Below are 16,361 nucleotides of genomic sequence, written 5' to 3' on the forward strand. Positions count from 1 at the left end.
ATTTTAGGGGTGATCGCTCACACTGGTCCCTTTTAATTTGGACAACAAACTGCTTCTTTGCTTCTAAAATCAGTTATTTTACAATGATGTAAACAAATGGCCTGAAGAGAAAAGGGACTTGTTATCCATCTTTCCAAAAGACGCCATTGTCTCTCAAGGGAAAATATATAAAGGTTGAGTTCAGCAAGACACTAACAAGGTTTGTGATATCGAATTGCAAAGAGCCTGACAGCCAAATTTAGCAAAGATTATCTGAATCATCAGGATTAATACTAGAAATCATCAGGAGTGCAAAAGTTTGTCAAATATTGATGTTAGCTACCTTATTACCTTTCACCCTAATTAAAACAAACCTTTGTGTGCTTTGTAATGCCAGGAGAAAGTAGAATTACAAAAAAATCTTGTCATTAAAAAAAAAGAGGCTACAGTCTTAATGGTATTTGAGCTTGTTATCTGGGATGTTCTGCTTTATTTATACACTGCCTTGTCACACATCATCCCTTTGGTGGGGTAAACTTTATCATCTTTGGTCATATTGATAGGAAAAGACCATTTAGCAAAGTTCAGAACCCTTTTGGTGATAATTGTCTCCTGAGTGTGTTTATATCATTACATGAGTTAAGATTCCTTTGTTCAAACATTTAACAATGTTAATGCTTTTAGTTAATGCTTTGCTTTACTGCCGCTTAACTACAAGCAGGAACATAAAGTATGACTTACATGCACTGGTGGATGTGATGAGATGACACCTCTCTTTCTGCATCTTCCACAGTGAATAAGAGTGTGTTAGTGCAAGACACAACTACTGATCACTGTTGTAAACATATGATTATTAAGCAGAACAGATATACGTTTATCAAACAAAATGTACATGATGCTGGTATAGGGTTAAAACTGCTAGAAAAAAAAGGTAATTGACAGCTGCTGAAAATAAATAAACATGTATTGCACATATCCTAAAATTTGAACCCTAAACATGGTTTTGCTTAACTGGGCCAGAACAGTCTGATTCATTCATTTTGTGTCAAATCTGAACTTTGTAGGCTCCACTGATTTTGAAATGAATTTGCAAAGATAGTGATAAGTGATCAGAATTTTGACTTTATGAAAGCTGATGGAATTTTTTACTAAGATGTATCAACTGCAGTATTCGCTGGGCTGTGCTATAGAATGGGGCAGCTGGATGGTTCAAAATAGGAGAAAAGTGCTATAATGAGATTAGACATGTTCTTCAACTTTATCTAAACCCACACTCCTGTGTGAAATAACTGGAAATGAATGAGATGAGGAATGAAAGATGACAGACTGGTTCTATTCTCTAGGTAATGTTGAGTTCTCACTGACTCATACCTGTACTGTGTGTATTTTGTTTTCCAGAACTAAACTTATCTTTGGCACTTGTGTGTGCAAAACATAACAAATTACAGTTTTATCTCTAATTCCAGTTTAAGCCACACACAGTGGATCTAAATTTAATTAATTGTTTTGTTTGTTAAACATAGAAATAAGCCCTTTGGTTTACATTGTACATATTTGTTTCTATAACATATCTCCTAAGAACAAGATAACATCTTTTGGCTCCACACTAGTCCAGTAGGATACCGTTTATTTATTGATGTACATTATTTATTTATTTATTTATTTGTCACTAACGGAATACATTCTATTTTTTTATATTCTTTATAACATACTGTGAGTACGACAGACTGTTTGGTATAAAAGGACCACAGCCCCAGGCCCATTGCTTATCCAACATCTACATTCCCAGATACATTCTTCTGCACTGGGTCTGGAAATTTCTCTTCTGTAATTATTTGAAGATATTTTATAGCACTTTATAACCAGACCCAAATAATATGGACAAAATGTCAGCACCACCTGTTATTTTATGTCATGTTATCTGTTTCATCTGAGGGAGATAGAATATACGAAGGAAGGAATATGCCTGGATTATCCCTTGACAAGATTTAAACCTGTGACTGACAGAGTTTGCTAACTGCTAAGCTTCACCTTCAGGTTTCACTAAAGTGAATACCTCATTCCATTTCAAAGCACCCCAAGATAAATGTATTATAGTGTTCAATATACTGTTACTGTATCAAAAAGCACTGAAGGTCTAAAGTGTGTTTAAATTATTTGAAGATGACTTTTAGCCTGCATCGTGACTAACATCTTGGATCTAAAACAGAATACATTCATGCAGCTGATCACAGTACTATAGTTCAGAAGAACAGAAATCTAATTCAGTAATAGATTTGATAAGTGTGGTTGATTTGTAATATAGTACTTTGTAAGTAATTTATTTTCTGTACCCATTTGTAAGGGCATGGAACACAAATCTCTATTTCAATTTACTGGGCCTAAAGCATGAATGCAGTCATTTATAATTCTAAGTAAGTTTGTGCTTAAAAGATTAAAGTATGTGATCTCCATTCTTTTTGTGGGTTTTATTAAGGCAGATGTGTTAATACCACTAAATCACCTTCAGCTTATTTAAAGATTGAATTGAATGTATATTTATAATTCACATGGGATTTTTATTTGTGTTATACTTTTATAAGAAACTCATTTCTTCAATTGATAGTTTTCAGGTTTAACAGGCTATAGCCCTGTTTTCTATTAGCAGTAATGTTTTTTTTTTTTTTTTAAGGTTAATCTCAAATATAGTTAGGCGAAACAATTTTGAAATAACTAGACAGATACAGTATAAAGTTTTGGCTGGCCTTGTGGATTAAGCCACACTTGGATATTATTTGTTAAATGTGTTATGCAATCATATTGAACAACTGTATTGTACAATTACAATTCCCTCCTACAGTAGTGTATATATGTAGAATTTTGCTGAATTTTATTGTTGAATATCTACAAAACTTTTTTTTATTCCTTTCTTACATAACACATGTGCAGTTCAATACTTTTGCATCAACAGAATTATAATGGACAACTTTTTTCCAACGTAATTCCCAGGTGCATTACAATTGAGCTTAGATCTGACTTTCTTTCAGTTTAAATTTTTTATTTTATTTTGGAAAGTCATTCCTTAGGAAAGGGGTGGTGGGGTGGTTAGTGCTGCTGCCTCACAGCACTAGGGTCCTGGGTTCAATTCCAGCCTAGGGGTCTGTCTGTTTGGAGTTTGCATGTTCTCCCCATGTTCACATGGGCTTTCGCTGGGTACTCTGGTTTCTTCCCACAGTTCAAAGACATGCTGTCCAGGTAGGATTGGTCACTTTAAATTGTATGTGGTGGCATGGATAGATGGAACCTTTAGGAATTTCTAGTGGCACACATGCATCTGAATTAAAATATACATTCACATAAGCATTTTTTTAATTCTCATATGCAGAAACTGTCGCAATATTTTCATCTGTGCTACTGGACGACACAGAACGCTCTCTCCATCAGCCATAACAAAAACTGTTGTGTGCTTATATGTTAGTGCTTGTTCTGATTTGTAACGAGATCCACTAAAAATCATTTGCAATCCACCTGTGGATCGTGATCCACGTATTGGCCACCACTACTCTAGAGTATAATGATTACAGGAGCTTTCTTCCACTCTCCAGATATAAGTTGGCACATTTTGAGTAAAAAAATTAAATAAGAAAAGTAATCTGGACCTGTTTGACCAATTTTTAAATTGTGTCGAGATAATTACAGATGTTGTTTTACCTGAAATTGCATTTCAGCAATCATAAACTCCCCAACCTCTTAATCATACTGTCAGGTTTTTGTTATTAATGACTATTAATTAGGAAGGAAGGGAGGAAGGAAGGGTGCAGTTATTATAAAAACAAATATTTGACTATTTGTCAAATTCTGCTTTGTCCTCAGTAAAATAAATCCCAAGAATATCAATGTAGAATAACAAAGTACACCCTAAATGTTGCCAGTATGTATTCTTGTTTAATATAAATAAACAAAGAAACTATGTCACAAGTGACTAATTAGTTGGTGTTGTGCACATTATGTTTTGCTTCTGTATTTATTATATTAATTTGGTTTCATTTGCACTTGTTATGTTTCACATTTTATGACCCAAATGGAGACACTTTTGTTGCTTATTTTGTATTTTTGTGTATGTGTTTATTTGTTAATGTGTGTGGTATTGTTTGGATCACAAGTGACGTTTTATCAATTATTATTATTTTGTGCACTGATGTACCCTGACCTGATTTGTTTTTCTTTTGTTGTTGCACTTTGGAATCGGCACATTTAAATCACTGTTTATTTTTGTGTGCACAGTATTTTATCATCTGCATGAGCACTTTCCCTACATTAGTAGGAAGTCCTGCCCTACACCCATTCAAGTGAATGAGAGTATCCAGGGGGATATAAAAGAGGAAGTACAGGAAGGAGGAGGGAGCGGTGTGGGAAGAAAAACTGGTTGCTGAAATCGTTAAACGGATGGACGGGTGAAAAAGAAGGAAAAAGGAAGAGAGTCTTGGCTACCCTGAAAGTTGAAAGTCTGGCTGTAGGGTAATTAACCAATTTGGATTACTTTGTTTTGCTGTTTTGAGATTTTTGTTGTTTTGGGACTGTGCTACAATTTTTCTGTTTTTGGATTTTCTTTTTTTTTGTTTATGTACCTGTGATGAGTCAAAGGGTTTTCGGTCTGTGATTCAGCCTCCCGACAGTAGATGGCATCAAACCAACTCGGGACTTCCCTTACCAAGATCTCGTGACCATGGCAAAAGTCATCTTTTGAGGGGCGGCACCTTGGTGAGGGGCGGAAGTACGAGTATGTAAATTCCAGCCACTGGAGTCAAGTGAAGGATAAGGACACGTGTCGGTTGGGGATTGGTGTTCCACTGACTACAGAGGCGGGACATTACATACTAAAGGGAACGTACTACTGTGTTCGGGGTTGGTCCGAAAGTAAAATAGGAGGAGTAACGGGTGGAGGGAGAGTCTGGTTTTGTGCAGCGGGATTTTTGAAATACTAACATTTCTTTTGTCTTTTTTTTGTTTATGTATGGGTCACCACGAAGACAAATTAAAGACGAGTTATCACAGTTTGTTTTGGATCCCACCCCTGCACTCCTTCCCTCACACCATTTTGTTTTTCGTTTGTTATTTAATCCTTTTGTTGTGTATAGAAAATAAAAATAAATTATTTTATTTCTGTACACATAAATTACTGTCTGGACATTCCATTTAATACACTCTCGCCTCACACGTGGTGTCAGAAGTGGGATGGATCCAGCTACAGTTTTGACAATGTTTAGGGAGCAGGAGGAGAAGCGAGAGGAGAGAGAGACATGGCACCAGGAACAGCTCGCCCAGTTCTTGGGACAGCTGGTAGAAAAACTATCAATATCAACATCAGAGAGAGCGGTTGCCCGGATGTTTGCAGCTCAGCCTAATCTTCAGAAGATGACCTCGGAAGATGATCCCGAGGCTTTCTTGATTACGTTTGAGAGAGTGGCAGAGGCTGCAGAGTGGCCTAGGGAACACTGGGCCATGAAATTGGCACCCTGCCTGACAGGGGAAGCTCAGGCAGCGTATCGAGCCCTGACGGCCACGAATGCAGGGGACTATGTTAAAGTTAAAGAAGCCATTCTCTCACGCCTCGGGATCACGGAGGAAACATACCGGCGCCGTTTTCGGGAATACCAGCTGTCCAAGGGGATGCGGCCCCGGGTTGCGGGACAATATCTTTTAGATCAGTGCACCCGGTGGCTGCGGCCAGAAGAACATACACCCCAAGAACTGGTGCAGAAAATAGTTATAGAACAGTTTGCGTCTATACTACCGCCAGGGAATCGAGAGTGGATTAAGAGGAATAGACCTACCACTCTCGAGGATGCCCTCCTCCTGGCGGAGGCCTACGAAGACGCAAACGAAGGTGCCGGGTCAGACCCCACTCCTGCCCCTAAACTAACTCGGACCAACCAACCAATGAAGCCCAGAGGGGGTAACCGGACCTTCAGACCATGGAGGTCGAGGTTAGCCCCATCCTGGGCGAGAGAGAATCCCCCTAACCTGCCGGTCGCGGACTCGCAGGACAGATTAACTCCGTTGATGCCTCCTAACCAAGTGTGCTACCAATGTAATGAGCCTGGACACATTGCCAGGAATTGTCCAGTAATAAAGGTGGACCTGGCGACAAGATTCTGGTCAGCAGTAACAGGTAGGAACACTGGGGAATGTCGGGAGGGCCCTTATCAGTTAAGAGTACAGGTCGGGGGAAAGAGTACTTACGCATTTGCGGACTCTGGGTGTGCACAAACATTGATTCGGCAAGCTCTCTTGGATGGGGTAGCCTGGGAGCCATAGGGTAAAGTGGCTATCTCCTGTATTCATGGAGAAACTCGGGTTTATCCCACCACTAAAGTTAGACTTATTGTAGGTGATTATTTAGCTTGCGTTAAAGTGGCTGTAGCGCAATGTTTACCATACCCTGTTCTCCTGGGAAGAGACTGGCCGTTTTTTGATCGTATTTTAGGTCGGGAAATGGTCTTAGTTTCTACCAGGGGACAATTAAAGCAACAGGAGAAAACAATTGGCGAGATTTTTCCGTTGCAATCCGACCTGTTTAACCCTAAAATCCGCCCAAGAAAAACAAAAAGAGAGCGTCGGGTGGAAAAATATGAGGGAACTCTGAGACGACAAGGGGAGGGGTCTGACACAAAAGTAAACCAATCGCTTAAACGGCAAGAAAAGGGAAGGGTTAGAGGTTTCCGAGTGTTCCTTCGGCTCCACTCTGAGGGGTGGGATATGTGATGAGTCAAAGGGTTTTCGGTCTGTGATTCAGCCTCCCGACAGTAGATGGCATCAAACCAACTCGGGACTTCCCTTACCAAGATCTCGTGACCATGGCAAAAGTCATCTTTTTGAGGGGCGGCACCTTGGTGAGGGGCGGAAGTACGAGTATGTAAATTCCAGCCACTGGAGTCAAGTGAAGGATAAGGACACGTGTCGGTTGGGGATTGGTGTTCCACTGACTACAGAGGCGGGACATTACATACTAAAGGGAACGTACTACTGTGTTCGGGGTTGGTCCGAAAGTAAAATAGGAGGAGTAACGGGTGGAGGGAGAGTCTGGTTTTGTGCAGCGGGATTTTTGAAACACTAACATTTCTTTTGTCTTTTTTTTGTTTATGTATGGGTCACCACGAAGACAAATTAAAGACGAGTTATCACAGTTTGTTTTGGATCCCACCCCTGCACTCCTTCCCTCACACCATTTTGTTTTTCGTTTGTTATTTAATCCTTTTGTTGTGTATAGAAAATAAAAATAAATTATTTTATTTCTGTACACATAAATTACTGTCTGGACATTCCATTTAATACACTCTCGCCTCACAGTACCGCATCAACTTTTTGTGACTGCTTTTCACATCCCGTCATATTGCAACCAGGCACCAGCCAAGGGACGGAGAGCCAGCTCCCTGTACACACCCGAGACACAAGGTCCTACCCTACCTAAGTTAAGAACCAATGGCCGGGTCTAAAGACCAAACCACAGTAGGTTCTTGGATCTGTCATCTTCAACTTTACCTTTCCTTGTTGGTATTTTTACTGGGACAGTGTTTGATGACTTGGATTAAGTACAGGACCTACAAATTGAGTTTTCTAGGCCTTATGAGGGGCCCAGGTGAATAATACAGTAACAGCATCGGAGTGACGTCATGTGAGAAGTGCTTCATGAAAAAATGCATGGCAGTTTAGAAGCAGTTTGAAAGCAGCTTCAAAAACTAAACGTAACCCTTAGGGGTCCATTTATTCTGCATTTGTCAGGCCCGTCAGGTCCAATTTATTTTCACACACACTGTTTATTTTACACGCCCTGTTTAATTTTTTTTTTTTTTTCAGTACTAAGTGACACTGTCAGAATATTGTAATAATTGTACTGTGTTTTAAAGAATATAAAACCAGCATAAGTAATATTGCAGCGAATTATGAACATATTACAATGATTTGAACTAAGAAAACTTAAGTTAATTTTAGAAAAAAAAAGCTTGTCTATGTGCCTTTGTTATTAGTGCACATACACTCTTGGAAGCCGGTCAGACTATTACTCGTGGAAGTCTGTAACCTTGAGAAGCTGGCATCTGGGAGAATTAAATACGGAGGCTAGGTATTGCAAATTAGCAAAAACAAAAAGGTAATCCTTTTTAGATAGAACGATATTTGAAGCTAAAAAGACCGATTTGATTTTTTTTCATTGTGTTGTTACTAAGCATAGAGGTTTTAAATAAAAACATATTCTGATCTAATAAGACTGACAAAACTCTTTGAAGATAAATAATATGTTTTAATTATTTTGATCTAATAAGAAACAGAATATTTAAACTAAAGTGTTTTTGCTTCTTAAGGCTCAAATGTAATACAAATAAACTGTAAAAGCAGGAGCGAGCATTTACTTTAATCAATTTAAGATTTGACATTACAATATCCATTAAATTAAAAAAATATACATTTTTAGTTTATATAAAGGTTTTACTGCAAAAAAAAGGAACTGTTAGGTTGGAATATTACACAAATAAAGTGTAAACTGTATTTAATAATTTTAGTACACAAAAAACCCGCAGAAAAATAGTCTTGTCCTTATCTGCTTGCAAGCAGAGTGGTGCTAGATATGAAAGGTTATTTTTGGCAGTCAAAGTGAGATTTACTTGTAGTCTGCAGTTTTGAATTCAAGGCCTTTCTATGATAAAAAAAACCTGGCAGTTGAAGCGAGCATTCCGCGAATTAGGGGAGTTTCAGTCTAGTATCAGTTCTTGTCAAATAAGTAGCAATTTTCTGTCTTCATGCAGTGAATTTGGAGAAGTGCTTACAATGGTGTTTCATATTAATCAAAACAATAGTCTTGGCAAGAAAACAGGGTGTCTGAATCCTGCTTGAGCATGCAACTTTTAGAAACAGAGGTCAGGTATAGTCCGAGAATGGCACAGTTAAATAAGGCTATGATACATAACATGTTTATTATAGCTTCAATTTAAATTAAAATAACTGAACAGACCAGTGTATGCTTATTCAAAGGCAGTCTTTGTCCTATACTTTGTTAACACACATTTGTATATGAAGTTAAACTGGCCCACTGACAACAAAATGAAAAGATAACATAACACGTGGCTAAGAGGGACATATATTTTTTGACCCAGGTTAATATAATCAAATAGAGTTGGTGTTACATATTAAAACAGCATATCTTTTTACACATATAAACTTGTATTGTATTGTATTATAGCAAGGATTCTGTGAACTCTGGCCCACCTGACTATGAGCTATGAAATCATGTGCAATTATTTTTTGGCAAGAAGTTATATCCAATCAGTTTTAAAAAGGAGTTGACTTGATCCTTCTAGAATGTATCATTAACTCAAAGATAAGAAATGTGTCAAGGCCGAATGATGATTAGTTTTACTTCAAACTTCTGATGTATTCAATGGAGGGAAAATCCTATATAAGCCCAAAGCAAGACCCCATTTGATATCACTCAACGTGTTAACTAAAAGCTGATGTGATTCATGCTCTGAGGATCTCTGAAAAACTGGTTGCTGTTTGGTCAAATTTAGAAGTCTCTTTTGAAGACAGTTATTATTTTTCCTGCGTTAATATTATATTCTACACTTCCATATATTTTGGAAAGTAAGAACTATTTTGAATGTATGTCTATTTTGTGTTGATGCATTGCTATAAGGTATAGAAATGATGTTTTAGTCTTTTTAGTCTTAAGAGAGTGATTTTAATATATATATATATATATATATATATATATATATATATATATATATATATATATATATATATATATATATATGGCATGTTTTTTTTAAATATATGGTATCAAACGATGACAAAATTATGTAAATACCCATAGTTGTGTTACTGTATTGAAGTACTAATGCTGTTAAACCTGCAAAGCACTGGATCGCCCAGACTGCTTTTTACTTGGGATTTATGATGGTCTGTGCAGCCAACCAATACAATTTTTAAAGCAGTTAATAAACCAAAAAGAGCACTACTACTGCTGTAATCCATTAAAACTTCAAATTAAATGAGTCTGTGTGATTATTTATTATTATATTTTTTTGATTATTAAAAAGTAATCTGGATATGTTGCAAGAACAGTGCACGAGCGATCCACTTACAGGAGTCCGAAACATCTTTATGTCCTCCTTAATAGTGTGCTTAGAGTATAGATATAAGTAAAAAGAGTATGTGCAATCTTGACATTGGCCAGACAGCAAAAAGAAGGGAGGTCATGATTGTTGGGGACTGCATATTGAGAAACACAGCAAGTTCAGTGTGCAGTCTGGATTCCCTTACTACAACAGTGTGCTGCCTTCCAGGAGCCTTTGTCATGCACATCACTGAGAAAGTGAACAGGCTCCTGGAACAGACAGGAGACAGCCTGGTAGTAGTTGTCCACATCAGTAAAAAAAACAATGGAAGAGACAAACCAAAATCCCTGCAAAACCAAAATTAAAAGACAAGACCAAAACTGTGGTATTTTCTGGGATACTGCCAGCACCTTGCAAAGGACCATATGGATAGCTAGAAATAAATACGCTAAATGCATGGTCTAAATCGTGGTGCACACAGGAAGGCTTCACCTTCCTTGTACATTGGTCCACATTCTACAACAAGGACTATCTATATAGGCGGGATGGACTACACTCACATAAAAACAGAACCAATCTACTTGAAGAAAGGATCCTCAAAGAAGTTCAGAAGCATTTAAACTAGAAAAGAAGGGGGAAATCAACAAAAAAACAGAAGGGAGACAGCCAATAAATGTATTTATCTCAATGTTAGAAGTCTCAAAAACAAAATGTTAGAACTTGAAGCTACTGCACTAACAAGTAACTATGATGTGATAGGTGTTACAGAAACTTATCTATCTGAGAGTGATAGACGAATATAATATAAACCATTTGAGCCTATATACTCCATCGAGTTGAAGCACCTGTCCATGAAGACAGCCTTCCTCTTGGCTATCACCTCTGCAAAGTGAGTTAGTGAGCTGCAGGCGCTATCTGTGCATAGCTCCTGTATGCGTATTTGGGATGATGGTAGCAGAGTGTCACTGTGTGCAAACCCTGCTTTTCTCCCCAAGGTGGTAACAGCCTTCCACGTGAATCAGTCCATGGAACTGGAGTCCTTCCATCCTCCTCCATTTACGATGGACAAGGATAGAAAGATGAACCTTCTCTGCCCAGTTCGGGCATTGAGATGTTATGTGGATAGGACAAGAGCGCTGCATCAGTCTGACCAGCTCTTCGTCTGCCATGGAACACGGACCCTGGGACAGCCCCTCTCCAAGCAGCGGCTGTCACATTGGATTGCAGACACAGTCTCAACTGCATATAATAGTGCTGGCTTACCCCCACCTGGGCGGACAGCTGCACATTCCACAAGAGGTGTGGCTACGTCATGGGCTCTCTACCGAGGTGCCTCCATGGCTGAAATTTGCAATGCGGTTAGCTGGGCTATGTGATAGATCCCTCATTGCCCTTTGTGGGCACTAGGGTCCTCGAGGTTGCATGCTCACACCGCTGATTTTGGTCAGGCAGGACTTAGCGTCCCTCATATGCTGCCGTTCTTTTCTCCCTCGTGACGGCTCCGGTACACTTTTCCCATAACGATGTTTGGTGGCCATCATTGAATTAAAAAGGAATGCTAGTTTACCTACCGTAAACCTGGCTCCCTGAAAGAGAAGATGGCCACCAACCACAGGGTTACTCGGTCGACATCACGTTTTCGTCACAAAAGAGGTTTATTCTTCCCCTGCGTGATAGTTAAGTACCCTCGGGAGGCAGGACCGAGGACGTCACTGGGGGAAGAGGGCCTATCAGCAGCTTTTACATTGGAGCTCAGTGACACCTACCAGTAGGCAAGAGTGTATCCCATAAAGATGTTTGGTGGCCACATTCTCTTTCATGGGAACCAGATTTACGGTAGGTAAACTAGCGTTCTTATACTAAACAAAAAATATGTGACTTGTCGCATGTGTAATTGTTGGCTAAAGACTAAGTACAAATTGACATCATAATTAGTACACATTACATTAACACAATATATGGATTTAGCATTTTAAATATAGGCTTTTTTATTTTTTAAGTCCAGGCACAGCATAAGGCCCTTGCATGACTCTTTATAGTCTGTCAATAATCTCAACAGTACCTGAGTTTTGTGCATGCCCATCTGATCGTTAAGGGGTCAATTTGCCCACTGCTTGGGGTCAGCAAAACCTTACATCGGTGTAAGAAACATTGCACAGCCATGCTTTAACTTTATGTAGGGTTACCATATTTCAAATCCTCAAAAAGAGGACACTACCCAGGGGGGTTGCTGACTGGCAGGACCAATTTGTATTTAAGATTGATCTTTCATTGTGCAAAATGAACACAGAAAAACTAAATTTAAACTAAACTGTAAAGTTTGTTTCTACTTTGAACATGAAAATATGCACTCTCGTCTTTCAGTCTATGAATGAGCTGCTGTAGTAAGTTCCTCTATTTAAAAATGTTCGATCAAGCTCTGATCCGATTGTGATCCTGCTCTGAAGCAAAATCGAGTTAGGATCAGATTTTGGGCTCAAACTGAGCTCAGGATCAAGTTTGATGCTTTTAGTACAACGCAATACGCCACAGGAGCAAGATCAAATCCGGGATCCAGCACAACCACCCCCAGTGAACAATACAGCCGCACGCCATCTGCACAGGCGCGGCACTATTAGAACATGCATCTGCATGCATCAGCAGCAGCAAAGGGGCAAGCAGGCGAAATCCCGGGCATTCGTTAATTTTTAGAAAATCCTCCCGGACAGAGATTGGAAGCCCAAAAAAGAGGACATGTCTGGGAAAAAATGTATGTATGGTAACCCTACCTTTATGGGGATAGTTTGTTTACAATTTCTCAGGAAATATGCTGAAAATGATTTTCTTGCTAAAATGTCATCTACGAGCCTAAAGAAATGATTCAAAGTAATGAGAATATTAAACAGAACAGAGATAAGCTCCACACCTATAAACACTTTCAGATGTCAATATGAAATCTAGACATTGTTGATGCTGGGCAAAACACTGGGTCTAAAAAAAACTCACCAGCGGAGAATCATTTGGTATTGCAGTAGGAAGCACTTCAGACAAGAGAACCTTGGAAATGTAATTATTGAGAGATACTAGATGTGGATGTTGGTATCAAATAAATCATGGGCCTGTCTAGGTAAAGAAAAAGAGGATTTGAAGCTTCATGTGCAAAATGACTAATTTCTAATGGTGTCAGGAAAAATAATATATATTTTACTGTCCAAAGTAAAGCATGGATCAAGAAAAGGTACCACTATAATTACACGCTTGCCAGTCTTTTTAAAGCGTGCGGCAAGTCCAGGCCTAAGAGGTATGACATTGCTTTTTATTTTAATGAATGACACTGACTTTATCAATTCTTGATTTAGAGGTAGATTAAATCTAAATCTAAGGCAGATGTGTATTAGGAGAAGCTGTGAAAATTGGGCTGCTTTCCAGTTTGTGGTTTTTCTTAGGCAGCATCAAATTGAACAATTAGTGAAATTTAAGGCAACACAAAATGGGAGAGTGTGGCAAGGCAGGGCCCTGTCTGTAAACATTGTGCTGTGGTGATTTGGTGGTGGTTGGCAGGGATGGGGTTAATTTCCTATGCCTGCCAAAATACATGTGAGAATGTGGCTGGAGCTAATTGAATAATTGATAATTAGGCTCCAGCCACATGCTATAAAAAAGGGGGAAATTACTTTGTTTGGTGGAGGTGTTTTGGGGTGAATGTTTCTGTGTTGTGTGTTACAAAGTTCAATGAAGGCTCTGCCCAGCCTGAACAGTTTTTTGTTTGTCCTTTTATTTTTGGCTCTGTGAGCAGTGTTTTATTTGACTTTTTGATTTACTTTTTGTTGATTAAAACAGCGCAGCAGAGCTTTCACTACAGTTTTATTGTCTCCGAGTCTCTGTCCTCCCAGCTATCCTGTCACAGAGAGATATAACACAGGGCTGCTTTACCTTTTGAAAGGGAACTGAAGTTACCATTTCTACCTCAGTCAAGCAATCTTCAATCTAAAATCCCTGTTTTCTTCAGTAGGCATCCCATCTTCAAGATAACCATGAGCTCGACTGGAATCATCCGGGACACTGTCAAATCCGAAGCCAACCCCCCACTCAATAATCATGGAAAGCATTCGTTAGTTCATTAAGAACTTCATATTATGAAAAGTATATCTCAGTACGCTACCCGTTATCTCCTTTGGGCAAATTAAGTTTTGCAATTTGCATTATTCACAAGGCAGAACATTCACATCACACCTTCTCACTCTCACCTCAACTGCAAAAACCTGGATTCTCATATAAAAATATCTTTCATAAGCAAGAAACCCTCCTAGAGCTTACAATGCTCCAGCTGTCCTCCAATACTTGGATCATGGCGGCCATTTCCGCAGTCAAGACTAACGCTAATTCCCATTTAATATGTCCGCTCATTCTCTCAAATACTACAAGCATTAATACAGGGTGAGAGACGTGGTACGAGACTGGAAATTTGTCTTGATTATGAGTTAAAGAGTTCCACTATTAGGAGGAGTGGAGTTGTGAAACCCAAATCTTTGAATGTGAGTTCATCTTTTCCATTCCAAGAAGACATGATAGTAGCAAACCGGTGATTGATCCTGTATTAACGAACACATAGGATGGTCAGTGTTTCATCTCAGAAGGTTCCCCAGTTCCACCATCTCATATTCAAATAAACCCATCACTCTCCAATCTACTCTCATCAGCAAGAGAATACATATCATCAGACCTCTCTCCATCTACCAGGTCCTCGTACGCTACAGGTTGGTCGACATTCTCTACATTCTGCGACCAGAACCTATTATCCCCTACCCATTTAATGAAAGTTAGATTTTAGCATTCATCGTCCTCGCACAAGACATTCTTCATCTTTCACCAGCATCCATAAAATCCTACATCTCAGGTATCCAGTTTCATTATTGTAGCTTGTCCATCCACTCTCCGACACTTCTTTTCATTCGCAGCCGTCCCCCATCATCTCCATCCAGACGACACATATCTACAGAAGTCCTTTCCTAATTTATTTCTATCTTGCGCGCAGGATGTTTCAACCCATTTGATGACCTGGTGATGGAAGCTATGTGCCTGTCAGCTTTCTTCAGAATTTTACGAAGTGCACAGTACCATCATAATAATAGGAGCTTGCTATAGACCGCCAGATTCAGACGGTGAGCAAAATAATCTGTTATACAATGACATTAGAAATGCATGTAGCAAAGGAGAAGCCATACTAATGGGGGATTTCAACTTCCCCCGTATAAAATGGGAAAATCCGGTGGGTAGCAAGAAGGATGAAATAGAAATGGTGGAAATGACAAATGACTGCTTCCTAACACAATTTGTCAAGGCACAGACTAGAGGGGAGGCATGCCTTGATTTAGTCTTTTCAAATAACGAAGACAGAATAATTAAAACAGAGGTCAGAGAACCACTGGCAAACTCAGACCACAACATGGTCTCATTTGAAATGTTTTTTAAAACCCAAAAAGTAATGACTAAAGCTAAGGTTTACAATTTTAGAAAAGCAAACTATGAAGGTATGAAACAGAGACTAACAGAAGTAGATTGGAGTAAAATAGAGAAAACACACACAGAAGAAGGATGGTTGTTCTTCAAAAATGTAGTACTAGAGGCGCAAAACAATTACATCCCTAAAGTAGACAAATCTAAATGTAAAACTAAATTGCCAAAATGGTTTAATAGATCAATTAAAAAAAATATTCAGCGAAAAAAGACACTTTATAGAGCATTAAAAAAGGACCAAAAAGAAAGTACGCAGAAAGATTACACAGAACTGCAAACGCAAGTCAAAAAGGAAGTTAGAAAGGCCAAGAGAGAAATAGAAATGAACATTGCTAAGGGAACTAAAACCAATTCCAAAATGTTTTTCCAATATTACAACAGCAAGAGAACATTCAAAGAGGAGATTAAATGTTTAAGAGATACAAATGGCAAAATCGTAGAGGAAGAAAAAAAAATAGCAAATATATTAAATGATTACTTTTCACAAGTTTTTACAAAGGAAGATACTGACAACATGCCCCACATGTCATCCAGTTCCTATCCAGTTTTAAATAACTTTAGCATAACTGAGGCAGAAGTGTTAAAGGGACTAGGAGCGCTTAAAATAAACAAATCCCCTGGGCCGGATGAGATCCTCCCAGTAGTACTCAAAGAAATGAAAGAAGTAATTTACAAACCGCTAACCAAGATCATGCAGCAGTCTCTTGACACAGGGGTGGTACCGACAGACTGGAAAATTGCAAACGTAATACCGATCCACAAAAAGGGAAACAAAACTGAACCAGGTAACTACAG

This window comes from Polyodon spathula, chromosome 5 (assembly GCF_017654505.1).
Source record: "Polyodon spathula isolate WHYD16114869_AA chromosome 5, ASM1765450v1, whole genome shotgun sequence".
NCBI classification, from domain to species: Eukaryota; Metazoa; Chordata; class Actinopteri; order Acipenseriformes; family Polyodontidae; genus Polyodon; species Polyodon spathula.